This window comes from Oryctolagus cuniculus, chromosome 10 (assembly GCF_964237555.1).
Source record: "Oryctolagus cuniculus chromosome 10, mOryCun1.1, whole genome shotgun sequence".
In the NCBI taxonomy this organism is placed as follows: Eukaryota; Metazoa; Chordata; class Mammalia; order Lagomorpha; family Leporidae; genus Oryctolagus; species Oryctolagus cuniculus.
The window spans coordinates 79,219,060-79,246,935 of record NC_091441.1 but is presented as its reverse complement, the minus strand read 5'-3'; the positions used below and the strand labels follow the sequence as shown (position 1 = coordinate 79,246,935).

At 38.4% G+C, this 27,876-nt stretch overlaps 1 long non-coding RNA gene across 1 annotated transcript in view; it reads left to right on the top strand.

The window, feature by feature from the left end:
- The window catches only part of LOC138844078 (uncharacterized), a 292,978-nt gene that overhangs the window by 31,939 nt on the left and 233,163 nt on the right, over positions 1-27,876 (top strand). Inside the window, exons 3-4 of the long non-coding RNA XR_011379483.1 lie at positions 8,595-8,781; positions 9,855-9,992. This is a non-coding gene — a long non-coding RNA (uncharacterized lncRNA). The remainder of the gene's footprint in view (positions 1-8,594; positions 8,782-9,854; positions 9,993-27,876) is intronic.

Genomic DNA, 27,876 nt, shown 5'->3' with positions numbered 1-27,876 from the left:
TTGATCTTGAACTTCATCTCAAAGAAGAGAATTGGGATTTGCTGAAAATCATGTTTGGGAGCATCACTATAATAATGCAAGATTTATCATTTATTGCCAAAATATTGAATACCACCTCTATACCTGGCACTATGCTAGGAACTGGGGATACAGCTATGATGTTGATACTTGAGGCCTGTGCCCTCCTGGAGTGAACAGCATGGAGGGAAAAGCAATAGTTAGACTAGCAGTTCTTATGTCTGCTAGGAGAGCACAGAGTTAGGGGATTTTTGCTTGCATGGAGTAAGGGAGGCAAAACCTCCCAGGGAAGTGCTTTTGCTCTAATGAACGTGGAGAATTCAAGATATATATTGACTATGTTGTTGGTGCTGTAATTTATGCATAATAACTTTTAATCAAGGACCAATATTCCTGTGCACTTCTACATATTTCTCAGCAAACTTTTCTGCTGCCTATTGATGATTACTTATAGAGTTCAAATTAATTTGAAGGTTATTGTAGGGAAAATATTATGAGGACTCAGTCATTTCCATCACTTTTTATTTGATGTCACAACATGGGAGGAGATGCCACTGTCATCTGGTGAGTTGAGACCAGGGATACCGTCAAACACTGTACATGTCCAGAGAAACCACCCCACCCCCACCTCACCCAAAAATTTATCTGGCTCCAAATGTAGACAGTCCCCATGTTGAGAAGCCCTGATCCAGATGTACAGAAACTTCAGTTGAGTTTGGGAAACTTATGATGTAAAAGTTTAGGATATGCACAGAAATGGAAAAGATTTTCAGTCAGAGAGAGACCTTTAATTTCAAGGTTCATTTGTGAAGAGTCATGGATGCAAATCAGCTCAAGTTTTTATTTAATAAACAGTAGGGTAAATCATCTCAGGTTTGTGGCTTTGGCTGAAGTTGGTGGCAAAAACAGAGGAATGGGGAAAAAGCGTAGGCAGGAAGTGATTGGTAATTTCAGTTGGAAGTTAAATGTCAACTCGGGAGTATGACTGCAGAGATGGGGAGAAGGTATATATGTTAAGATTCTGCAGAGATCTTGACTATAGGATGAAAAGGGGAGGCCATTCCAAAAGGAAGGTCTTTAACAGGATCACTGCCATTCTTGAGAAATAATAAGGCAGGAAGATGTATTTGGTGAAAGATAAAATGAATTTAGCAATGGGCATGTTCTGTTTCATATCCTGGAAGGACCACTAGTTGGGATTGCCTAGCAGGTGAATGGAACCATGATTCAGAAGATCAGGACCATGACAGAGTTTGGGGATCATGCTAATACCATTCTTCTAAGCCAAAGGTCCTAAACTGGCAACATGCAGGCCCCATCTGGACTACAGGTGTGGGTTATTTTATTTTATTTTTTTGCCAGCATAGTGTTTTAAAATTCTTTTAAAATTTCTAACAACATACACATTGGGAAGCTGCATATAGAAAGTTATCTTTTTAGCTTGTCTTAAAATATCAGGCAATTGTGCAATCTCAGTTTTGCTTAGCAGTGTTTTGAGGTGAGGTTTAGCTATCCCCTTAGACATGGCATGATGTCTTCAGGTTGCCTTTTAAGTTTCACCTGCCGGATTACCTCACACATTCATTTTATCTGCTTTGAATGTGAGTTTGCAATCCTACGTTATGTTATGATGACATCATTTGTGATCTTTGAAGGGAACATTTCTTGGAGGCTGACTCCTCAACCTCTGTCCACGGCCACATTCTTCCCACCTGTGCCTACTCAGCCTTATTTCTACAGCATCTCCCATTGCTTTCTCTGGGCTGACTTTTTTGTGCTGTACCTTCTACTATATCTTCATTGATTCTTCCAGGTTCCAAGATTCTTTGATTCAGTCAATTTTGAATCCTTTGATTCAGTCAATGAATGAATGGTTACAGGAGTGAATAAATCTGCTACTTACTAATCATTTCTCCTGAACCCTGGTGTTCTCCTTAGGTCTCTTCAATATCTGTAATTCCTGGCCTCAGTATTCACCATCCTATGAACAGAACTTCCCAGTGACCATTCAGGAGCCAAACCCATTGGCCTTTTCTCCTCTTTTAGCACATAGTTACCCTTAGGGCCATTGTCCTGACTGTTCTCTCTGCCAGGGTTGCTCAGATACCCTCATGAAACAATTTCTCCATTTTTTTAGGTCTCTACACAAATGCCAGTTTGCTTGGGAGCCTTTCCTGCCCACTCTAAGGAGGGTCCTATTCTTCAGTGTGTTCTTTATCTTGCTTTTTTTTTTTTTTTTTTTTTTTTTTGACAGGCAGAGTGGACAGTGAGAGAGAGAGAGAGAGAGACAGAGAGAAAGGTCTTCCTTTGCCATTGGCTCACCCTCCAATGGCCGCCGCAGCTGGCGTGCTGCGGCCCGCGCACCGCGCTGATCCGATGGCAGGAGCCAGGTGCTTCCTCCTGGTCTCCCAGGCGGGTACAGGGCCCAAGCACTTGGGCCATCCTCCACTGCCTTCCTGGGCCACAGCAGAGAGCTGGCCTGGAAGAGGGGCAACCGGGACAGAATCCGGCACCCCGACCGGGACTAGAACCCGGTGTGCCGGCGCCGCAAGGTGGAGGATTAGCCTAGTGAGCCGCAGCGCTGGCCTTATCTTGCTTTGCTTTCTTCACAACACTCATCATTACTGATATCATATGGGGTTGAATCACTTGAGAGTGCACATTTTTATGTTTAATTGAGAGTCAGAGACAGAAGTTCCGTTAGCTGGTTTCCTCCTTAGATGCCCTCAGTGACCAGGGCTGTGCAGGGTCAGAGCCAAGAGTTGGGAACTGAAACCATGCCTCCCAAGTGAGTATCAGGAACCCAGTTATTTGAGTCATCACCACTACCTCACAAGGTCTGCATTAGTAAGAATTTGGAGTCAGAAGTAGAGCCAGGACTTAAATCAAGGCACTCTAGGACGGGACATGGGAACTACTTAGCCAAACATCTGCCTCAAGATTGCACATTTCGTGGGTTAAAAACAGGCAGATACTGGTAATTTCCTGTGCTTTAATTTGTTAATTTGTTTCTTGCCCATCCTCTTCCCTTTCTCCCTGTGTCAGTTTGGACATGGGCTCTGTCCTCAGCCCCAGTACTGTGCCAAATACATAGTAGAAACTTAATAAATATTTGTCAAGTATTAAAAGTTTGATATGTTCCTCTTTGTGACATTTCTGTGGCAGTCATCATTCACTGTAATCTCTGATGTTATACCAGTCTCCTGCCATTTTTACTTTCCTCTTGTCTCTAATGCCTCCTCTTAGCTCCGTTCTTTGTCTTCTCACAACACTTATTCCTAATGTAGCAGGTACAAAGACGTTCAGGTTTAACTGTTATGCCCTCCCACTTCTTTCTCCCATGGTAACTTAATCATTCTCATGTCTTCACTTCCTAGTCTAGTGTGAATGACTGCCAGCAAATGCATTTTGGGCATTCTGTTCTGGATAGGCCATGATTCCAGAAAAATGATATTTCAGAATCTACTTTTTTTTTTTTTTCAAAAGTGCGACTTCAAATCCTGTTTTTTTTTTTTGTTTGTTTTTTTGTTTTTTTGTTTTTTTGTTTTTTTTACAGGCAGAGTGGATAGTGTGAGAGAGAAACAGAGAGAAAGGTCTTCCTTTTTTGCCGTTGGTTCACCCTCCAATGGCTGCCACGGCTGGCGCTACGACCGGCGCACTGTGCTGATCAGATGGCAGGAGCCAGGTGCTTCTCCTGGTCTCCCATGGGGTGCAGGGCCCAAGCACTTGGGCCATCCTCCACTGCACTCCCGGGCCACAGCAGAGAGCAGGCCTGGAAGAGGGGCAACCGGGACAGAATCCGGCGCCCCGACCGGGACTATAACCTGGTGTGCCGGCGCCGCTAGGTGGAGGATTAGCCTATTGAGCCGCGACGCCGGCCAAATCCTGGTTTTTTAATTTCCATTCATGATTCTACTCTTAACTGCAAAAATGGGAACATTTGGAAAGTTCTTTTTCTCCTACTTCATCTGCAGGTCCCCTTAGCTGCTCAACCACCAGGCCCCATCACAATCCTTTGTGATGCTTCTCATATCTGACCATTTCCTTTACCTTGATAAATATCTCCATTATTCCAAGAGCTTTTTATCTCACTGTTTCCTACTTTTTCCATCCATCCTGCATATTGAGTACAGGCTAACTTTTCTGTGATATTTGAATATGATCATTATTCTACACAAAATGTTTATCAAGACCCTCCTGCAACTTTGTGAAATTTTTGTCTTTTTGCAAGCTGCTTTTCAAACCCTGTTTCCTGTAACGGTCATCTGAATCACTTAGCTCTTTATCCTCACTTGTTTCTTTGCTTCTCCTTAAATGTGAAGCACATATCCTTGGTGGCAGCCAGTGTAGGTGCATAGGTGGATTAGTTCTTTTTATGATTCCTACTCCTCTTTATCTAAATGGGACCTGTGTGCCTCCTCTGCATACAAGTAAATCATTAGCATCCCTTTCCCCCAAACAGGTTTCTGTGCAAAGTCCCTGCTACAGGGAAATTCTAGGACCCTTTTTTCACATCATTGCCTCCAACTTTTCAGCAACACTGTTTCCTTCTTCCCAGAAACCCTTCTGTCATCTTTTCTTTGACTCTCATCCTTATCATGGGAGACAGTACAGTTTGTGGTTCAGAGCACAGACTTCAGCTGACCTAGGTTTGAGTCTTAACATTTTCTATTCCATTGCCTGGTTACTGATAAGGAAAATGTTGTTTTAAGGGTTAAATAAGGTATTATTTGTGATGGGCTTCATACGGTGTTTCGATCTTAAGCATTATTAGCAGCAAGATCATCATTTGTCATCATAGTTCAAGGCTCACTGTCTATAATAAATCTTTCTCAACGAGATCAGTTCTCAGATCTCTCCTTGAAATTCTGACTACACTTCTTGTCTGCACTATTCAGAATTTACTTATGTTAGTTTTCATAATTGTAACTCTGAGAGGCCAGAACCATGCTTTATACTTCCTTGGGCTCCAGTTCAAGTGCCAAGTGGTAAAACTGCTTTCGACAATACTTGGGGGATAAAAAATTGAGACTGTATTAAAACAGAGTCCCACTTAGTTTTCATTTATACAGAGTCCCACTTAGTTTTAATTAAATGAGAATTTGTCCTGTGTTTCTTATCTATATATCGTGCTGTCTTAAAACAGGAATAATATACCAAGTACTAATTTGGCAGTCATTCTCAGAAAACTGGGTTTTTACATTTTAATTAAGAACTTGTAGTTCAACAATTGGCCAGAAGATGGTGCAGTGTTCAAGGGATCATTCCCTCTGAAAGTCAAGACTGATTTTAAAGGAATGAAATTGCACTCCAACCAAGTATATAAAGAAATGAGAGAAAGTGATGCCAGTTCAGCTTTGACACCATCGTAGGGCTTAGCAAGTGTCATGCTTCCATGTAGTTTCTTACTTCCTACTGCCTAGCATAATGAGCTGGAGGATTCTTCTAATTAGCTAAATATTATTGTACATCAGAGTGGGGCCATGCTTCCTGTACATTCTTATTTGTGTTTTGCCAGCCAAGGGAAGAAAGCTGTTAGAGGCAGGAGCAGATGTAAGGAAGGCACAAAACATGCCAAGAAGTCATGGCACTTCTTTGCTATTGGATGAGTCATTTTACTTCACATGTTTTTATTCTGATATTAGTAGAAATTCTTCAAGTCAGTATATCTTACTGGAAAAATCTTTTGTGTGTGGTGGATTATGCATTGTGCATGCACAGTGTGTGTGTCAAAGTTTTCTCTATTCCTGAAAAAGTCGTAGGAATAGGATTTTATTGCTAAAATGGCCAATGTAAAATGCAAAATAACATTATCTTTTCATTATTATTGTTTTTGTTAATGTATTGAACCAGGTGAATAATGTTGTAGTTTACCTCAATTTCCTGTTTACACTGATTGGGAACTAATTTAAATAAGAAGATTCAAACTTGGTGCTGATCAGCTATCTTCTATCAAGTTTGTATATCATGTACTTGCTCCATTTTTTTTACCATGTAAAGTCTTCTGAAAATTGAAAACTAATTTATTATCATGTAGTTATTAGCACAATCACAAAAGAGGTCACTGGTCTTTCCTTTAATTTCTGTCACAGGCTGCAGGCCGTATTATGCTAAATCAAGGATACGGGGAGATAATTAACATAGCAACTCTGGCAAGTTTAATAGGTGAATGATGAACATTTAGAGTTGGGTTTCAAAATCCATGTCTTAATTAGCACCCGCCTGAGTGTGGTGATGAAGGTGGTGTTCAAGTACATGTATTATGAATATCCTCTTTCAGGCTGAAGTCTTCTTGAGTTGTCTGTATAACTATTATTAGATTGAGAGACATCGGCCGGCGCCGCGGCTCACTAGGCTAATCCTCCGCCTAGCGGCGCCGGCACACCGGGTTCTAGTCCCGGTCGGGGCGCTGGATTCTGTCCCGGTTGCCCCTCTTCCAGGCCAGCTCTCTGCTGTGGCCAGGGAGTGCAGTGGAGGATGGCCCAGGTGCTTGGGCCCTGCACCCCATGGGAGACCAGGAAAAGCACCTGGCTCCTGGCTCCTGCCATCGGATCAGCGAGGTGCGCCGGCCGCAGCGCGCCGGCCGTGGCAGCCATTGGAGGGTGAACCAACGGCAAAGGAAGACCTTTCTCTCTGTCTCTCTCTCTCACTGTCCACTCTGCCTGTCAAAAAAATAAAAAATAAATAAATAAATAAAATAAAAAAAAAGATTGAGAGACATCAAGGCAAAAAGAAAAGTATTTTGTTTAAAAAAATTTTAAAAGTAAGTACTCTCTAGTCATTTCAATGTGTGTCCCTCCCAGAAACATCCGCTCCATGGCAAGAGTTCTCAACTGGGGTGATATTTGTCCCCCAGGAGGCATTTTTATTTGTTATATCTGGAGACAGAATGCTACTGGCATCCAGTGGGCAGATGTCAGGAATACCACTAACCCTGTACAATGCACACAAAAAATAATTGGCCCCAAATGTCAATTGTACCGAGGCCCCTGAACCATCCACTGGTTCATCCAGTGTAGCCAACAGGTGTCACCACAGACCCCATTCTAACTGCAGCATTATCAAAGAGAGTCCATAAACTCTTGTTAACATATGGAATGAAATCCCAACTGCAAAGCTTTTGAGGAAGGCAGTTACATGCTGGTGAGCTGAGGCCTATGTAACCAAAATTGATCAATTACACAAATTAAGCATAGCCCTTAAGGAATTTATTTTATTGGTCTGGACATCTGTTGCAGTATTGTCCAAATCCAAAACTCAAATGGTGCCTCGGGTTGCCAAGTTAGGCAAGAAAATCTAGTAGCTATAAAAGTACAACTGAAAACCCTATATTAATATCACGTCCATCTGCTGAATGTTACATAAATATGCAGACTTTTTATTTTCCTTGGGAATAACATTTATTTTTACAGTGCCCAGTTTGACATTCTTATGACATTCTGTTCAGTTTATTACATTGTAACTTTAAATGTTTCTTCAAAATGCATTTATAATGTTGTTGTTAATCTTTTTTTCAAGGGTCTGTACCACCTGTTTAACTTATATTTAAATAGAGAAGTCCTTTTTCTTATAGGAAGAATGGGAAATCTTTGGACAAAGAGGCTCAGAAAAGATTTTGAGTAACACTTGTGTAGTGTAAAGGGAAATTATATAACAGCCATGAATGCTAATATTCCTTCCTGCTCTTTACAAGTTGAAATGTAATCTCCATTTTAAGCTAAATTAGCATCATTTCCAAACAGTATCATATTTATATCAGATTTATACAACCACATCAGATTACTATTAACATGTAAAATAGTCTCTTTTATGCTGTGGGTAAAAAATAGATTGAAGAGAATGATTTGATTTACACTTTAATGTCAGGGATTTAAATTAATCTGAGTGGACATGTTTAGGTTGAGGGTTGCTCCAACACTGGAGAAACAGTAGGTGAGAGTGGTTTTACCTTAAGAACCTGTTGTGATCCTGGCAAGAAGAAACCTTGCAGTTATAAAAGTACATCTGAAAATCATGATGTTCCTATCATGTCCATCTGCTGAATGTTAAATAAATATGTTGGTTGGTTATTTAAATATGTTGAGTGGTTAAGCCAACTGGAAACTTATAGGATATGTGTAGGAAAACTTAGAGGACATTTTTCTTCATGTTTCCCCTCCCCCCTTCATTCTCATGTATTCAGTAAATCACTCTTTAAGAGTCAATTATTAAATGATTTGTAGTCTAATATGACAGCCTAGAATGGTCAGGGAAACTTATAAAGCAAAAACAAAATGAAAATACAAACACATACACACACACACACACAACAAGGCAAACAAAAATTGGCATATGCTTTGGAGACTTCCTTATGGTATGTTGTATTTAGAAAGAATAGAAAATATATAGAATTTTATCAAATTCTTTTTGTAGAACACTTTTGACTATAAAAGTGCTAAATGTTTATCAGTTTTAGATAATATAAACCAAAGTAAAATAATTATAGTTTTATTTATTTTAACATATATTATTCCTAAATTAGAAGAGTGTGAGATTAAAGAAAAGAGCAACAATGGATGTTGTTTTTTCTTTACTAGGAAGCCACATTCATTGACTTGTCATTTGTAACAGAATTCTGTATCCTCCCACTCTTGGAACTAAAGTAAGGATGATTGTCTGGCTAAATCCCAAATAAATTCACTGTTGGGGAAACATATTCTAATGTTAAAGAAGAAAAATTTCAGGGAAATCGAGGAGCTAAAAAAGTCTGGATTGATCATGAAGGTGAGAGGTGCCAGTTACTTGTCATTTATGTATTTGTGGACTAATCCTGTTTGACATAAGACAAAGTACTTTTTACAGTTGTACTTATACTGGAAAGGGAGGAATATAATGGGAATACAAGGTCACCTGCAAGAATTTTTATGCCAGAGGTTGCCATATAAAAATGTGGAATGAATAATGTTTTGACGGAGAATGACATAAAGGCATATCCACCAGCTACATCTGAGACCTGGTTTTCCCCCTGCCTTTGCTGCTGTCTTGAGGAAATCACTTGCTCCACTGGTAAAATAACCAAGAAGGAGACTATGCCACAAAACAGTGTGTGGTGGGAGGAAAAACAAAATCTGTAAAAAGTTATCCACAGCTTAGAATTTAACATTACATAAATATCCAGGAATACCTGTGATTTGTATTCCTGCATCCAGTTAAGTAGATGGATGGTTGAGAAGAGAGGCTAACTTGATTTTGGAGAAAGAAACTAACTGACCAAACTAAGAATAGCTCTTTGATTCCCAATAGTCTTAAAACCAGCAAGCATTTTCTTTTCCTGTTCTAGAACTGCTGCATTTATTGAAGTCATAAGCCCATAGTCTATCTTTAGATTCCTGATGTAATTTCTGAATCACCAACCATTTCTGAGACCACAAGATATTTAAAAATAAGATAAGAAATATTGACTGAGACTCCCTGAAGCCTGCAAGGGAAACTAAAATACCGCAGCAGAGGTTTACAGTGAAATTTCTCTCCTGTAGTTCACGTACATTGAAAATGACATGATCTATCCCAAGGAATAACTTAAGGCCTGATCCACTTAAACAGTTCCAAGTGATTTATCATAAATGTGCTTTTTTGGAAGGTTTAGCAGTAACCGCTTATGGGAGGTGGTGGGGTTAACTACCAAAATTGTACGTAACTTGGATCCTGTGTATGGCAATTAATCAAGAAATTATATTCTTGACTTTCTATCAACCCACACAGAGTGCTACATCTGTGGCATATTTAAATGGACAGAGAGGGGGGTGGGGATGTGAAATATTCCTTCTAATAAAATGCTAATGGTTTTTGTTTTGCAGAAAAAATATTGAATTATTGTGGTGTTAGATTTATCTGTGTGAGGGTTTGTCAAGTCACAGTCAATAAGTACTTCTGTCAGAAAACCAACTATTTCCTGAATATGATACTCTACTCCTCTAAATGACTTCAGGATTATGGTGAGGCCCTTTTATAATGCTGAAGTGAGAGCACAGGAATAATGGGTGTTTCAGAGAACTGAAGCAGCTGAGGTGATTACTGTGGGCATTTGTTAAATTTTCAAGAGTATTATTTAACCAGAAGCACATTGGAATATGTTAATAAAGACAGGTGAGGCATTACCATTGATTTGTTGTGTCCCTCATGGACATTACCTAGTCACTATAGTTACTTGGGCATTCACAGAAAAGATTATTGTAGGATGCCTGCTGTGGTTAGGAAACCAGAATTTAACAATATCCCTGGAGGGCTACTTTTACATAGTCAGTCTCTGAAAACCTTAAAGAAGTACCCTAATCTAAAAAGGGAAATTTTTGGTGACCAAAGTGGTTCCATAATATCATCTTCACTCCTATGATCCTTGTGATGTGGTTCAGATTATTAAGGTTAATGTTTTGTATTTTTCATTCATTAGCTTTTTAACCATGACAATTTCTTTTTTTTTTTTTAAACTTTTATTTAATGAATATAAGTTTCCAAAGTACGAATAATGGATTACTATGGCTTCCCCCCCATACCGTCCCTCCCACCCACAACCCTCCCCTTTCCCACTCCCTCTCCCCTTCCATTCACATCAAGATTCATTTTCGATTATCTTAATATACAGAAGATCAGCTTAGTATACCTTAAGTAAGGATTTCAACAGTTTGCTCCCACACAGAAACATAAAGTGAAAAATAATAGATGATTTTTTTTAAATGATGATGAAATCAGATCAGACCTATTGTCATGTTAACCATGACAATTTCATAGATGTTTATGGAACGCCTTTGTGGCCAAGAGATAGAAAGATAGAATAATACCTGACTTTTGTCTTTTAGGACCTCATAGTATAGAAAACAGAGTTATAATTCATATTTGTAATGTGAAATGTATAACATTAATGAAATAGCCTCGTGATGGATACTTACCTTAGACTAGACAAGGTATCATTATTCACTTCAGTGAGGAGGTAACTGCTGCCTGAAGAGGTTATGTTATGTAGTTAACAAGAGGAGAAGCCAGCATTTCAAGGGCACCATCCCGGTTAATACTTTACTGGTGCATGATAGAAGTATGTGTGCAGTGCTGCCCAAGTTTACAACTTGCATACGCATAGTGTTTTGCCAGATGCCAGGTAATGTGCATAGTGGTTTGCACTCATGACTTCACTTAATCTCACCGCAACCCTATGCAACAGGTATTGCAATCATCCCCATTTTACAGAGGAGCAAACTGAATGCTGAGAAGTTAAGCAGTTTGACCAAGGTTGTGTAGGTGGTGCTAGAGCAGCAATAAGTACTACTAAATTTCACTGTAGTGAGGTATGAGAGAGACACCATTTCTGCCTGTTGCGGTGGATGGACCAAGAGATCAGGGCAATGAAAAGTATACAATTAGAGAAAAGTTCAAGGTCTTATCAGGTGTTAGAATATAATACATAATATATAAAGCTTTTCTGATTTGACTTAATTGAAGCATGTATTTCTGATTCTTCTAGAAATCTCTATAGAAGTTATGGATCTGAATTGTAGTGAGAATATATTCCATTCCTTGCAATGTGAAAATCCAACATGTCTGGAAAGTTAAACTTATAAAAGTCAGGTAGAGGATTCCCCCCCACCCATTATTTTAATTGTAGACTCCTAAAAAGTTGTAAAATAGTAGAGAGGTACCATGTAGCCCTCACTCAGCATCCCGCATGGTAACATTTTATATAAACACAGTATACATCACAAGCAGGAATTGACTGACAGAATACTTAAAGATTGCAGGTGGTGATGTGGATTTCATTAAATTTTGATGCCTGCTATTGTTTTGTATAGTCCTATTAAATTCTGTCACATAAATAGATTTATATAATTTTTTAAATGCTAGCATAAAGCAAAAGGATAAATAAAATATTTTGAACAGTCATTAATTTTGTTGTATGGCATTGTCTTGTTTGAGGACTACATTGCCAAATATTCTGCTCTTTTTAAATAATTCATGTTTTAGTGGTATATTACCATTATGTAAGAGTGATTATTCATAGTACAAAAATTGTGTATAGAAAATGATTCCCTTTAGAGAATATAAAATTACTCCATTAAAAAAAGTTCCATACATTCATTACTTAAAGCTTACCAATTAGATTTAATTTTTAAGCATGTACAGATGGAACTCATAGGCTCTTGATTTTCTTCTGTGTCTTCCAAAAAATGAATAGTCAATACTCTATTAAGATGTATATTGAAGGACAGTTTCATATTAGCATGAACTACTACTATTGCAATTTTATGCTTTTTATTTGTAGTTCCTGTTTTGCAGAAGGGTATGAAGGTAGAAGCCTAAGTTTTCAGTATGTTCTGTAAAGCCCCAGATGCATGAGCTTAAAAAAGGGTTAAGTTTTTAATGAAAACATACCCTTTAGTGAATGTGCTTTAAATTATAATGTTAAAAGCCAATCATTTTCTTTTTTGACTGACATGTGGCATTTTGGAGAAATTTTTAAATCTTCCGAGTCTGTAAGAAATAAATTTGGGGGCTTGTAGGTACCATATTTAGAACTGAAAAAAGGGGGGGATAGCTCATAGTGAAGGGGTTGAATTAAAATCGTTTGTAATTATGCATCACAAAGAGGCACAATCACAGCACATCTGCACATCTGCCTCTGACCCCAGCTTTCTGGTTTCTGTCTCTTTTCTTTACAAAATCTTCAGTTATGCGTAGATGCACACATTAGAGAGGAAATTGGGGCTAATGATTTAGGAATGTGCTAATTAATTCTCATTATGTCCTGTGAACCGAAAGAAATAGTGAAAGGTTGTCTGCATATGCATATACACTATGTACACTTTTCCACACTGTGTTTTCTTCTGAGGGGAAAGTTATGCTCTTGGTTCCCCCTCCCCCCCCCCTTTAGGTTCTCACACACAGTGACAGCTTAGCAGCATCCAAAGTGCTGACATTATGACTTAGAGATGTGATAAAGAGAAACATCTACTGCATTTTCTGTAAGTAAATGTGGTTTTGGCCTTGAGAGAACATATGTAATCAAATACCTGTTTCCCCTTGAGTTTCTTAATTTAAGCATCTTTGATTCCTAATTAGCAGTTAGATTGCAACCATTGTTATTTTGTCTTTGGGTATCAATGATCATCAACCTTTGCTAAACAAAGGTATGTAATCATGTGGGGGACATTCATGGATTTTTTTCTTAAAGGTTTAACATTTGATAATAGGTTTTCCAGTAGTTTGAAGGGTAGCTTTTAGCATTTCTTTTCCAGCTGAAGTATTTCCTGAGTTCTGTCCAAGCCCTCTGTAGAAAGAAAAGGCGTTTTGACACTTAATAGACAATGTTGTGGCTTTTTTTCTTCTTCAGACAAATGTATAGGCATTTAAACAGCCACATTGTAGTATCATAATTGAGACACCTTGCAGAAATGGCAATTATAGGGTAATTTATGTCAAAAATATTCAGAACAAATTATATTTTATCAATTTTTTAAAACTTTCAAAAGGACTTTTATCTTTCTCCCCTTTCCCTTTCTTTATTTTGAGTATTAAGTAAACTCTTTTCATTTTTACATTTTATTAAAGTTGTTCCAGATTTTACTGAGTTTAGCAAACTCCAAAATGGACCACTCAGATCAAAATAATCAGTGAAGACTTAATTCCTTGAAATGAAAACAAAATTGATGTTCAGGACATTCTGTTTCACTCGGGCTACCAGCTTGGCTTTTGCTCTGAGAATATTCTTGCTCCCAAGTTAGTTCCAGTTGTTTATTCCATCCTGAGCTCAGTGAACTTTCCACAGCCATACTCTTCAAACAACACTTTTTTTTTCTGAGTTGGAATTTATTTTGTGCTTACCCTCCATTCTGTGGGTCTGGTGTATAATTCTAACACAAAGAACAACTCTCTTCCTGACTAGGGAATGAAGGGAGAATCTGAGAAAATGGATAAAAGTTTCAGCTTTAACCTAAAAAGCAAAAGGCTTAGGAAAAGGGGGAAAAGGAAAAAACATCAGAATGGCAAGAAGGGAAAAAAAAACTAATATGGGTCATGGTGCAAAACAAGTGTCTTACAAAGTACAAACAAAAGAAACAACAAGCTTAGCATATGAAGGCCAAATAGTTGACACATATTTTTAGCTGCTAGATTATTTTCATTTATGAAATAACTATGAAGTTTTACAGATTTGAATGTATAGAAAATGTTTACATACTGAAAATTAAGATTTCTCAATAGACAGTATGAAATGGGCCAATAGCCCTATTGAAATTCATTCCTAATTGGGCTAAACGTAAATGTTTAGATTGGAAAGAAAAAAGATTAAAGTGAGCTTTGACTTCTCTGGAATGTTAAGAGTGGTGAAATTTCTGGTTGTGGTGTTATCCTCAAATTGCCTCACAGGGAATTTCATTTTACAAAGTTAAAAGGAGGCAGAGGAACTCTACACTTTATTTTGTTTGTCCAGTTGGAAATGAATAAAAAATTGGGATAGCATCATTCTACAGATCTCCAGTGGTCGAATGTTTGGGACCCATACTAAAGGCAACAGCAAAATGGTGTTATTTAGACGTTAACAATTTGTAATTGTAAATGTGCAGGTGCAGTATAATAATGAAACTGTTTTAGCCTCGAAGACTTAGGTGTTGGCATATTTCTTTTTGAGGCAATATAGAACATGACAACTTGAAAAGTGAAACATTCAAGCCATGAAGAGAAAGAAAATATATTGTATTTCACTCATTTAGTGCCTGCTATTTACAAATTCTGTGCTAGCCATAGGGGATTCAGTGGCACCCCATACAGATGTAGTTCCTGCACCCATGGAGTTTACAGTCTATCAGAGATACGCTGGAGGAAAGAGGATTAATCAAATGTGAACAGTGGGAAGTGGGACATGTTGTAACAGCATGAGAAATGAGATTCTTAGTTAGCTGACTCCCCCAACCCTTCTCTTCCCTCTTTTACTCTTTCCCCCTTTTCTTTTCCATCTCTTTCCTCTTTCCCTCTCTTCTCTTTCTTTTCCTCCTTTCTCTTTCCTCTACTCCTTCCCTCTTTGTTCTCCATCCTGCTTGATCTTTATTTTGTAAGTGGAGTTCAACTAAGCTGTTTTTAAAAAGAATATCTATTATATAGAATGAGGCAGCATAATCTAATGGATACAACCATAAACTTGGGAGGATCTGACCCAGATCTGAATCTTGGCTCTGCCATTGACTCTCCTACAACCTTCCTTCCTTAACCAGAAAAACTGACCTCAGGTTCTTGTATAAAAGACAAGGCTAAAAATACCTACTTCATGTTTTAACGATTAGATGAGATCCTGTAAGTAAAGTCCTTGGCTCCCTTCCTTGTAGCTGGTAAGCATACTAAAATTGTTAGCTGCTGCTATATTATTGTTACTACCATTATTCTTTTGCCTTTCATCATTTAAGAGCAATATCTGTATTATATCATGGCTAAGAAATAGTGAATATCATCAATCAATTAAAAAATTTCTCTGAAAACCAATGACTGCCTTTGGGATTATGTAACTCTTAAAATTTTGTTAGTATTTTCTACATATTCACAAAAGTTGCTTTTTGAGATGTCAAAAAACACATCTTTTTGAGATGTGTTTTTAGAGAAATGTTATAGCCTCTGCCACATTAAATATACTTCCTGTCTCTTCCTCTGATCATTTTTAGGACTATAGAGTGAATGAAGTTTTAGTTAGCCCTTTAGGATCCAGAGACATTTATTAATATTTATTTTAATTCAAGAGTGATTGAGACACATTTCTCTATGTGCCCATTTGGAAAACTATAAGATTTTTCTTATATGTCTTATGAAAGAACCTTACTGTATTATAGACAGATCCTAACCTTCATTGAGTAGATATGTACAGAATCTGATAGCACTAAAGATGAGCTTCAAAAATTAAAATTAATTATGATTTTTTTCTTAATCAGGGTATCTTTCAGTTAGTCTTCATAACTGGCACTTTTAGATTCTAGAAGTGTATACACTACCTTCCCCAGATTTTGTCTTCTCCAGAGTAAAAATGTACAAAAGGTAAAGGTGGCATAGTTATGTGTGGAATTTTTATATCTTTCACTTTGCTTCTACATAGTGTGGATGTTCCTGTTCTCTTCCCCTCCATACCACTCTCCACACCCCCGCCACAACCCAAGCTTCAGCATTACTGAAAATCTCTCTTCCATGAATGGTCCATTTATTTTCTTATCTTCTGTTTTGCTTGTGTGGTTCAATCTGCCTGAAATGTCTTTCCCTGCCAGGGTGAAATCTTACTTATCTTTTAAGGTCTGATTCCAATGTCATCTATTGTGTGATTTCTTTCTCAGACCCTCTGGCAGAACAAACAGGTCCCTTCTTTGTAGCCCATGGCTCTTTGTTCCGCCCCTGGTACATGATGGCTGTACAAAGTGTCTTTTCACCCCTTCGCACCAGGACCTCCTGGATGTTGGCATCTCTATCTTATTCATCTTTCCAGAAAACTAGATTCTTATCTGCAAGGAGGGAAACAGACATATAAACACACAATCACACTGTAATTTGGAAAGTTATGTAAAACAATTGTCTAAATTAGTGCACACAGATGAGCACTAATTTGCTAAAGAATCTGCTTTTCTTATGGAAAAAAATGAGCAGGTGGCATGGAGGTGTAGTATGTTTCTTAAAATAGCAATGTTTTCTCAGTCTTCATATCAATATTTATGTTGTTGCTCTAGCTCTGTAAAAAAACAAAGCAAAGCAAGATAACAAAACTGAAATGGCATTGTATATCTAATGTTAGTGATGAGGAATTGGGGAGTTGGTTGAAATTGTGACATTGAGTGGGAATGATACTTAGTACTCCAAACCAAATAAAGTATCACTGAACCTTAGCTGTAAGCTAAGAGTTTAAGTGCCATTTATTTGTTGAGTTTTGCCACTCTAAATCACTCCGATTGGCACAGGACCTTTAAAAGTATTTATAGTTTAATTGGTATGTGTTTTATTTTAAATTATATTAAAATGACCTGGCTATATTAAAATGACATGCTTTTCAAAACTTAATATTACTTTAAAAACATTGTTGTAGGGGTGAAAGATTTCAAAATATTATTCTTTAAATCAAGGAAAAGGATTTCAGACAAACACACAGACCAAAGTGAGTGTATTTGATTGTGCTGAGCTACGCAGATGTGGTTAGAAAATCATCTTCCCTTTTTTATGTACTGAGAGTTTGGGACTTTGGGGGAAGTCTTTTCCATTATCGTTATTTTTTGGTCCCTGTATTTTTTATACCCCAAGGTAGTCGTAGTACAGCAGATTCATAATATCAGACTCTTTATCCATATATAGCCAGGCAAAGCTTTCTGCTGTTAAGTAGAACTTATGAATACTTTAGAAAAGGAAAGCTCTGCTATTCATGGGCAAACTTGTAGAGTTTAGAAACATCATTTTGAAGTGTGCTTCCTTAAAGTCAGAAGAACTTAATTAAGTTCCCAGGGTTAATTGTTTCTGAAGTGTTAACATGTCATTTGTCTATTCAAACTCCAAAGCAAATCTAATATGGGATTTAATAACCTGTTTATATGAATAGAAATTTGGGCTGGGGGTGGCGTGGGAGAAGAGGGAAAAGCTAATACGTTTTTACCTAGTTAGTAGGTTTAAGGAAGAATTCTTTCTGTCTTCATTTGAAACAAAAGGTAAATCCCTACGTTCAAAACTCCTTCTATTGGGAGTGTAAATTGGGATGACAAGGAAGTTTCGGAACAAAACAGTATTTTTATACTTTGTTCATTTCATATTTATCACTAGCTTGTTTGCTAATTTTCATTTGCAAGAGGCAATTCTTCCAGCTAACTGGGTGCCTCAATGGGCCACTGATTTCTTTGAAGTGACAGTCTGTAAATATGCATAAAAAAGGGATGCAATTAGCGTGTGTGTGGTTCAGTGCAGCCTGATTCCATTGGCAAGTTTACCCACAGTGTTGATAAGCTACATTATCTAGAAAATTGGCCGCTGAAAAACAGCACCTCTGATTGCCAGCAAAGGTTCCAGATAACAGGGTGCTGAAGAGAAATATAATTGAGGTTGAATATATTAACCAAGGTGTCACATGCTCCTTAGAAGCTCTAATTTATCAGCATGTTGGAATTTTTATTAACATTTGGAATGCATTTCTACCACACTAATGAAGTGGAATTGGCAGTTCAGGTTTTAGTTATTGTCATTTCTGAGAAGTTAAATGTAATTTCTCGTTAGACACAGTTATGTAAATATATTTGTTCAGGGGCTAAAAAAATTACACATTTTGCAAAATACAAATATGTTGTTAAGAGGCAGTGTGACAAATCAGTGAAGCCCCAAGTCCTGAAAATCAGCCATGTATTTAAACTGTGTTTTGTATGTTACATTTCTTCATTGTGGGGGGGATTTGAGAGAAATGAAGGGAGCTTAATTTCATTAACTCCGTGACTGGTGTTTGTGAAAAATAGTGAAAATTAGCCACTGTTTTAATAGGCTAGTATGTCTAAAAGGATTTTATGATTAAATTACCTTTTTAAAAATGAAAACTTGCTCAAATTAGTAAGGTGAAGTAAGTGTTCATTTACAAAGCTACTTTGCTTTTTCCTATGCTTCTTGGAAATACCATGACTTCTGCTTATTTTCTAATTCAGATGAATAGGTTTTGAAAGACATTTGTTAACAAGACCATTAATTTCTATTAATTAGAAGTAAACTGGGGTATGAAAACTTTGAATTATTTTGTGCTGCATACATATGTAATATCTGCATAATTTTAAAGCAAGGTAATAAAATTATAAACTTTGGGATAATGGTTCCTTTGAATGGAAGAGGAGGAAAGGGTCAAGATTTCAAGGTAAACACAATGGCAGCTCTAGCTGTACAATTCCTGAATTAGGTGCTGGATTTATGAGTGTTTGTTTTATTATTATAATTTATAATTTTATGCTAAGTATCTGCATAGCTTATAGATTCAAACATTTTTAAAGAAAAATAACTCTATTGACTCAAATTTTGTTTCTCCATAGAAACGATTACACATAGCAGTGTGTAGAACACTGTGTATTCGTAATATAGTTAGTATTAGTTAATTCCATACATCTCTGACCTCAGAGATTGATGCCAGCATTTTTCCTCCATTAGTAATAGATATGGTGGTCTCAAGGCAATGATTTCCTTAAGGCAAATGATCCATGAAAGACATTTTCAGCGCTTTCCCTTTACATTCACTCCTTAGCAGCTGCCAATCTTTTATTGTCTGATATTGTTCCTAATTTTGTTCTTTCTTCTACCGGCTGCTACCACTCCCTGCGTTCCTTCACCCAGTTCTTCATCTCTGCTGCAGTCCTTTCCTGGAGCTCACGCATTCCTTCTCTAGCCCTCAGCTGTAAATTTCTGTTCTCTATCACCTGTCCTATCATTTATGCAAAAATAGAAGAACTGGAATGGGAGAGGAAGCAATGGTGTTTCTTTTACTAATAAGAAATTCTGGCTAGAATTGGACTTGACAGAGGAAATTTCTCAAACCTGCTAGGTTACAGGTACTCTTTTTTTTTTTTTTTTTTTTTTGGACAAGTACTCTTAAGCTGTGGACAAATAAGGCACTTACTAGGGTGCTCATTCTGGTGGACATGGTCAGTTGTTGTGTAGCATGCATTTCACCCTTCTTCTAATGTCATTGGTTGTATAGCTGCAATCTGCAATTCCCAGACTCTCTTGCAGCTAGGGTTTTAGAAGAAAAGTAGGTACACACAGGTGCACACAGGTACCATTTGGAGGTGGAAGAAGGGGGGGTATCTTCCTGTATCTCCTGTCTTTATAGCTGGCAGGTGTGAGCCTGAAGATGTTGGAGTTGTTGGCAGCAGTGTTATACTGCTATTCATTAACTTCCTGGGTGTGGAGTGGTGGTAGAGATGGTCCTGATCTTGCATCATACCTGTATCACTGTGTCTTTGGACTTAGCAGTTCTGTGGGCAGCTTTCATGTTTGCCACATTCTTGAATCAGGCACATATTGAGGCTTCCCTGGAAGACCAGTTTGTCAGTGTGGTTGATTTCCTTTGCCTTATTCTTTAGCCCTTCCAATGATTTTGCAAGCTCTTAATTTCACATGTTAAATCACTTTCTGTTTTAGTGTTTTTGTTTTGAACAACTGAATGATAAATACACCTGTAAATCTGGTTGAGGTGACTCAGTAACAGAACCAAAGGATCAGACAAGAGAGGCATCCAGGGAACAAATCTAAGGAGTTGAACACTTTTACGATCCTGGAAGTCTCTTCTTAGATTTTGTGTTCTGAGTACCTTTCTTGCCTTATTCTGGTGCTGGCTTGGATCAATAATTAAAAAGATGTTTTTATAAAAATAATTATATCATACCTACGTAAGATGTTGGAAAAATATAATCATGAACTGAAGCTGACCCATTACCCATTTCTGTACACAAACATGTTTTTTTTAATGTATTGTAAGTGGCTGATTTTGCCATACAACAGAACTGAGTGGTCACAACTGAGACCACAAAGCAAAAAATATTTACTATCTGGCCCTTTACAGAAAACAGTTTGCTGATGCATGCTGTGGATATGCCTTGATGTGCTTGCCTGAAGTGAAATTCTGGTTTCCTTATGAGTCTCTCGCTAAATTGCCTAGTTCCATGGAGTGGTATGCTGGAGTTCCCCGGAGTTGATTGTGGACATCTTCCCAATTCCATATTCACTGATTACATTGAAAGTTTGCAATCAGACATAGTGGGAGTATTTACACCAGGAATATTGGCCAATGCCAAAACATCAGGGCTTCCCCAGAGACAGTATGAATGATTTTCTACCTCCATTAATATTATTCTTCAAAGTGATGTGATAAATGCAGTTAGTGCCCCATCCAGACCCCCTGTAGCTATCCATGTACCCAGCCCACAGCTGTTTTGAGCTGCGTTTATACCTATTCCTTCAGGAGCAATCAGTGGATTGACTGATTGGGAAATTAAAAAACCAAGCTCCCCTGTATCATTTTGTCATGTAATTTATGCTCCAGGATAACACTCCTGCCATGGAGCAGACCCAGGCTAGATTTTGTCTAGGACCACATTCTTGATTGCTTTTTGTTTTGGTTTACCTTCTCTATCTTTTGCTTTGCTTTTTCTATTATAGATTTATCCTAAAGAATTTATTCCAGGATCCAGACTGCAGTGAGGAGAGTGAAGCAAGCACCTAGAGCACAAAATGTAAGGAGGCACCCACAGTCAGATCAAGCAAGTTGGGCAACTCTTTTAGAACTAGTGTTTCCTGAAATTGTGTGACTTAGGTGTTTCATTCTCCTTACCCTAGGCTGGGGCTAGATGAGATTTTCTTGCATTTCTGCTTTAAGCTCTATTTCTAAGCAACCTGACCTAAAACAAATGGGGATAATGACAAATTGTTTGTTACCTATTGATTGTCTTAAGGACTGAATGAGATAATGTGTGAAAAATACCTGGAGCAGTGACTGAATAATGGAAGGATAGACAAATACATCAATAGATAGATACATAGATAAATTTTGTGACTTTGTTTATACTCTTCTCCTCACCTAAAATGCATCACCTTTTTCTGTTTGCTTATCTAAATATCATTCCCTACCACCCATGGAACCATTTTGTCTGTAAAATCCTTACTCACAACAACATTCTAAATGATACTTATTCAGTCCCAGTTATATGACTCTCCAATCTCTGACTTTATTGTTTTTTGCCATATGAAGTTTTTTTCTTTCTATTGTGCTTATGTCCTATAGTTTGTTCTGTATATGATAACTTACTTGAATAGATTTGACAGATGGTAATATCTTGATATTGCAAAAATTATCCTTAGAAGACATGTAGGGGAAAACCCAATTAATGGCTTTGGAAATGCAGTTCTTTAGCGTCCTAATAAATGCTCAAATACAAACACCGCTGGAAGCCTGTAGCTCATTTCATTCTCAGTCTAGGGTGGTGTCTATTTGAATACAATCTATCTGTAATGCCTACAAAACTTTTTTCTTTGATCATCAACAGACTTTGTTTTTTCAAGCCTTATTTATTTGAAAGGCAGATATAAAGAGAGATAGAGAGAGAGAGACATTCCACCTGCTGGTTCACTCCCCAGATGGCTGCAAATGGCCAGGGCTAGGCCAGGCTGAAGCCAGGAGACGAGATTCTTCCCAGTCTCTCACGTGAGTTCAGCTACCCAAGCACTTGGGTCATCTTCCACTACTTTCCCAGACACATTAGCAGGGAGCTGGATCAGAAGTGGAGCAGCCAGGATTTGAACCGGCACCTATATGGGATACCAACACTGCAGGCAGAGGTTTAACCCTCTACACCACAGCACTGGCCCCTCTTAAAAGACTTTCATTACTATATTGATAGGTTATTCCCAGATTGTTTAGCTAGTTTAGTCATTCTCGTAATCTATCTTTAAACATCCTAATTTCTTCATAGTTCTTATCACTACCTATACTTCTTCAATTACTTTACTAAATAGCAGTTTTTTTTTTTAATTCTTCCCGACAAGTCTATAAGCTGTGTGAAGGCAGACTTCTCATTTGTAAAAAAAAGATTTATTTTATTTTTTGAAAGAATGACAGAGAGCTAGAAACAGAGGAAGATATCTTTTGTCTTCTGGTTCACTCCTCAAATGACTGCAATGGCTGTGGCTAGGCAAGGCTGAAGCCAAGAGCCTTGAATCGATCCTGGGGCCCAGGAACTTGGGCTATCATCTGCTGCTTTCTCAGGTGCATTAGATTAGCAGGAAGCTGGACCAGAAGAGAGCATCAGAGACTTGAACTAGCACTCTGATATGGGATGCAGGTTTTGCGTGTGGTGGCTTAGTCAGCTGCAGCATAGTGCTGGCCCCAGGTAGACTTTTCACAAAAGCTCCACGTTGTGTGTGGACAAAATAGTGCATGGATGACACACAGTAAATGTGGGAATAATTCAAAATGCTTGTGAAAAAATGGAATTAAAAGATAAGATTAGGGACAAAAACTTATGAAATCCATGCATAGTTTTCTTATAATATGCACTTTACAGGAACTTTTTGAAGGCCTTTTGTACTCATGTTTTTCAAATCTTTTTTTTGGCCACCAAAATAAATTTATGTTTTAATTTCATTTACCATGAACTTTTTTTCTCATGACTAACAGGACAAATTCAGTGTGTAGAGTTTTCAGGGCAGTGTATAGTGACATGATATAGGCCCTGTAGAGAGAGTGAGTGAATGAATGATGTCACTTAAGCTTTCTGGCACATGTTTCACAAGACCAGGAGCATCTTTTTTTTTTTTTTTTTAGCTTGGTAAATGTTGTATCTTCTACAAAGCACATAAGACCAATGAATATATACTCATGGGTGTTCTTCCTCATTTGGAAAATATAAAAACCATGCCACACCTAAAATTGAAAATGTGACACCACAATTCTTGACTCCAGAGATGCTCAAGTTATGAGAAGATACATGAATTTAGGGTAAGGGATAAAAAAAATGGTTGCTTGGTGTGACGCTCAAATGGCTTTACAGTCCACCTCAGAGTTGTTTTGCTGTGAAGGTGTAGTGATAGGACCTGGTGACGGTAATCTAGTACTGAAGCAGAATAACTGGGATTGAAGATATCATCAACTCTTCCTTATTGTTGGTCTTTTTTTCAATCAGGACTTCTAAGAGTCTGTCTCAGAGCTATGTAGTGGTGTTACTTGGAGGTCAAAGAGTGGACAAGGCAAGTGGATATTAAGAGTCACTGTAGCTTAAATGAGAATAATGCTGCTTCTGTCTGCTAAAGCAGTGGTCACCTGGTTAAGGTTCAATTTTTAAGTGCCCTAAACTCATTGGTATATTTGGGCTGAGGATTAAATTAGAATTCCAAACTCCAGATGAGAATATGTGGACACTGTACTCTTTCCAGTGGACTGAGAAAAGTTAACTTTCTGAGCAGACAACCTCAATCTATTGATTTACTGGTTTGGTGTTTATGAATAAAAATCAATATCCCTCACCAAAATACACACATTCAGATTCCTCTAAATCTAATGGAGAAATAATATTTAAGAAATACTTTGCATAACCTTATTTTGATTTTAGAAAAATAAGCATTTTAATTTAGGCTTTATCTTTTACTTCAACTGCCGGTTTGTTATACACTAGTACCCATTCACTTTTACATCTATGGTTCCTAACAACATTAAAATTCCATCCATCTGTATCTCCTTCTCTCCTTCCCAGCTCCCTTCCCTCCTTCTTTTATTGAGCCCCTGTTGCAAGCACTGGCTATAATGAGAGACTAGGCAAATAAGATAAATCTGTTTCCTGTGTTTATGCAATACATCCTCCAGGAAAAGATGACTTCTAAACAGTTCACTTCACAATTTCAGTATAGTTCTGGTTAGTATTAATCTTTAAAGAGTCCAGTGGCTTTCAAAAAGAGTTGACCTAGTCCAGGGGCTCAGGGTAGTGAGTAGACAGAATTCTTCAGGAATGACATTTAAATTAAACAGTGAACATTATGGCCGGCACCACGGCTCACTTGGCAGCTAATCCTCCACCTGCGGCGCCGGTACCCTGGGTTCTAGTCCTGGTTGGGGTGCCGGATTCTGTCCTGGTTGCTCCTCTTCCAGACTAGCTCTCTGCTGTGGCCCGGGAAGGCAGTGGAGGATGGCCCAAGTGCTTGGGCTCTGCACCCACATGGGAGACCAGGAGGAAGCACCTGGCTCCAGGCTTCAGACTGGTGCAGCGTGCTGGCTGTAGTGGCCATTTGGGGGGGTGAACCAACAGAAGGAAGACCTTTCTTTCTCTTTCTCTCTCTCTCTCACTGTCTAACTCTGCCTGCCCCCCCCCCCAAAAAAAAAAGAGAGAGAGAGAGAGAATGAACAGTAGAAGGGCTACAAGCTTGTGAAGAAAGTGGTTTTGGGTGAACTCACTGCTGTTAAGTTCTCAACCCTTCTTGGAAAATGCAACCCTGGCTTCTCCTCCTTTTCTTGCATTCACACACTCATTCGCCAGTGCTTAGAGAGAACGCATTATAGCAGTGGGAAGAATCCAGAGTGCTAGAAGCATGTGTTTGAATCCCAGCTCTGCCCTTTATTTAGCTCTCTCATGTTCTCTCATGCTTATATGTGCAATAGGACTTTCTACAGAGTGTATGGAGGATTAACAATCACTCTCTTAATGACAAATATTGCTTTATTTTCGGCTGGGCACTTACTGTACTGGCTTTGAAGTAACTCACTTAATCTTACTAACAGCCTTATGACATAGACGCTATAGATAACCCCATTTCTCAGGTGTGGAAACTGAGGAAAGAGGTTAAATAAGTTGCCCAATTTCACATTGGTTGGCGGTGATAGAGATAGGATCTAAATCCAGTATTCTGGCTATAGGATATGTGTGTTTAGCTACTGATTTGTTATTTTTAAAGCAGCTGGCGTAATGAGCTCCCATATTTATTGCCATCTTCTTGGCTATTGGTTAATCCAGGAAGATTGAAGACCTTTGTTGATCTGTGGAACTCTACAGGGGCACCTGAAATTAAAAGAAAAAGCCTTCATTTTTACCAATGGGCTCAGAATTGCAATTATTTGCCAGCCAGAATTGGTTGTCTTGAAAAGATTTTATTGTTTGCCATTTGGTTTTCATTCTGAGGCCAATGTGACTGTAACATAAATACTTGTGAAGGCATATCTGTACTCGGAAGCTTAAAGTTTACATGTCAACTCCCTGTATTTACAGCTGCTGCTGCAAATCATTTCTCTTCTGGTTCAAGCTAAGGTGAAAACTCTGGAAAATGATTCTCATGCACAGATTTCTATGTCACCTACAGCCTCAAGTTATAGTAACTCCAGGGCTGTAGTTATCTTTTCCCACCTCATCCCATCTTGCCATGCCCTAGTCCAAAGCTAGGATAAGTATCTTTAGTTGTAAGTTGCCCTCCTACAATTGCTGGATTTCTTTGAGTGCTCCTTGGTGTCAGAGACATCAAGATAGAGATCTGCTTCAGATCATTGAGACTCCTATTCTTCTTTATCCCTTCCTTCCTGAAACCTTTCTTTGCTTAACTCCTGCATACCCTTCAAATCTTAGTTCTCATGTCATTTTGTTCATTGACTTAATTAGTTTTATTTGAAAGAGAGAGAAAGAGACACAGATCTCCCATCTGTTGGTTCACACCTAATGCCTGCAACAGCCTGGTCAAAACTGAGAGCCAAGAACTCAGTCTTTATCTCCCATGTGGATGGCTGGGAGCCAAGTACTTAAGCCATCACCCATTGCCTCCCATGGTGCACATTCACAGGAAGCTGGAATCAGAAGCAGAACCTGGACTGAAACCTAGGTACCCTGAGCATCCCAAGTATTATTATTATTATTATTTTGACATGCAGAGTGGACAGTGAGAGAGAGAGACAGAGAGAAAGGTCTTCCTTTTTGTGTTGGTTCACCCTCTAATGGCCTCCATGACCGGCGCACTGCGCTGAACCGAAGCCAGGAGCCAGGTGCTTCTCCTGGTCTCCCATGCAGGTGCAGGGCCCAAGCACTTGGGCCATCCTCCACTGCCTTCCCGGGCCACAGCAGAGCTGGACTGGAAGAGGAGCAACCGGGACAGAATCCGGCGCCCTGACCGGGACTAGAACCCGGTGTGCCGGCGCTGCAGGCGGAGGATTAGCCTATTTATCTGCGGCGCCGGCCCCAAGTATTATCTTAACCACTATGGCAAATGCCTATCTCTAAATGAATTTCTGTTCCCCAGCATCCCTTTACACGTTGGCACTTTTACATCAGTTTTCTCATTACATGCCTCTTTTTCACTTTGGTGTCTTTTTCTTCAGTGTGAAACGAATAAACAAACTTCAGTAGGGATGCCCTCATGAACACATCTAAACCATGTTGCCTGAGAATTATTTATTAGGGGTTATTTCTGACCTGCTGCAGCCTTTTCTAGAATCATTTAAGGATAAAGTGGAGAACAGCAATGGATTTGAAACAGAAACCACCATTGCAGTCGACATTAATCAACAGAGCTGTGAAAATCTTTCATTAGGAGCATTTGAATCATGCAACATGGTTCTACTTAGAAGAGGGGGAAATGGCTTGTGAACCATTTAATGAAATTTTAGAGATTATTTTCCTTTCCCTTTTCTCAGAGGATATACTAAGATAGGAGAGGATATATTCGTTCAGAAGTACAGTGTTGAAAAAAGGGTACAAGGCACCCTGCCTTTGTACCTGCCCATACTTCCATGGTCTCTACTGCTGTGTTCTGTTGCTCAGTGAAGCTCCTGCCTGCATTAAAGGCCTTGCCCTCCCTGTTAATTCTGTATCTTTAAATTCTCAGGTCATTTCCATGAGACTGACATCTTGTTACTTAGACATTACAAACTACAAACTACAAGTATAAGATGTGCTGACATCTATTGACCACTTATATTTTCTATACACATCATATGAATTATTTAATTTGCAAACAATTTTGTGGGGTAAGTACATTATTACCCCTGATTTACAGATGGAAAAGGAATCATAGCAGAGTTAACCAACCAGTTAAAATTGATAAAATAATTAATCTTTAGCAGTGGGTTCCAAGTTTATCTCTTCTGGACAAAATATGTGCATTACTGAAAGTATGTACTTGGAAACAAGCTGTCTTAATCCAAGATGGGGTATAGGAGGAGTCTAGTTACTATATCTAGATGGAGGTCAAGAGATCCTATTTGGAAGTTCATGGCTTCAGATGCTTTCAGATCAAACCATGGATGTTCTCAAATCAACTATATGCTGGTATGAACTTGCTTGAATTTATTTATCTTTTTTAAATTTTCATTTTATTTGAAATTTAGATAGAAAGCTTTAG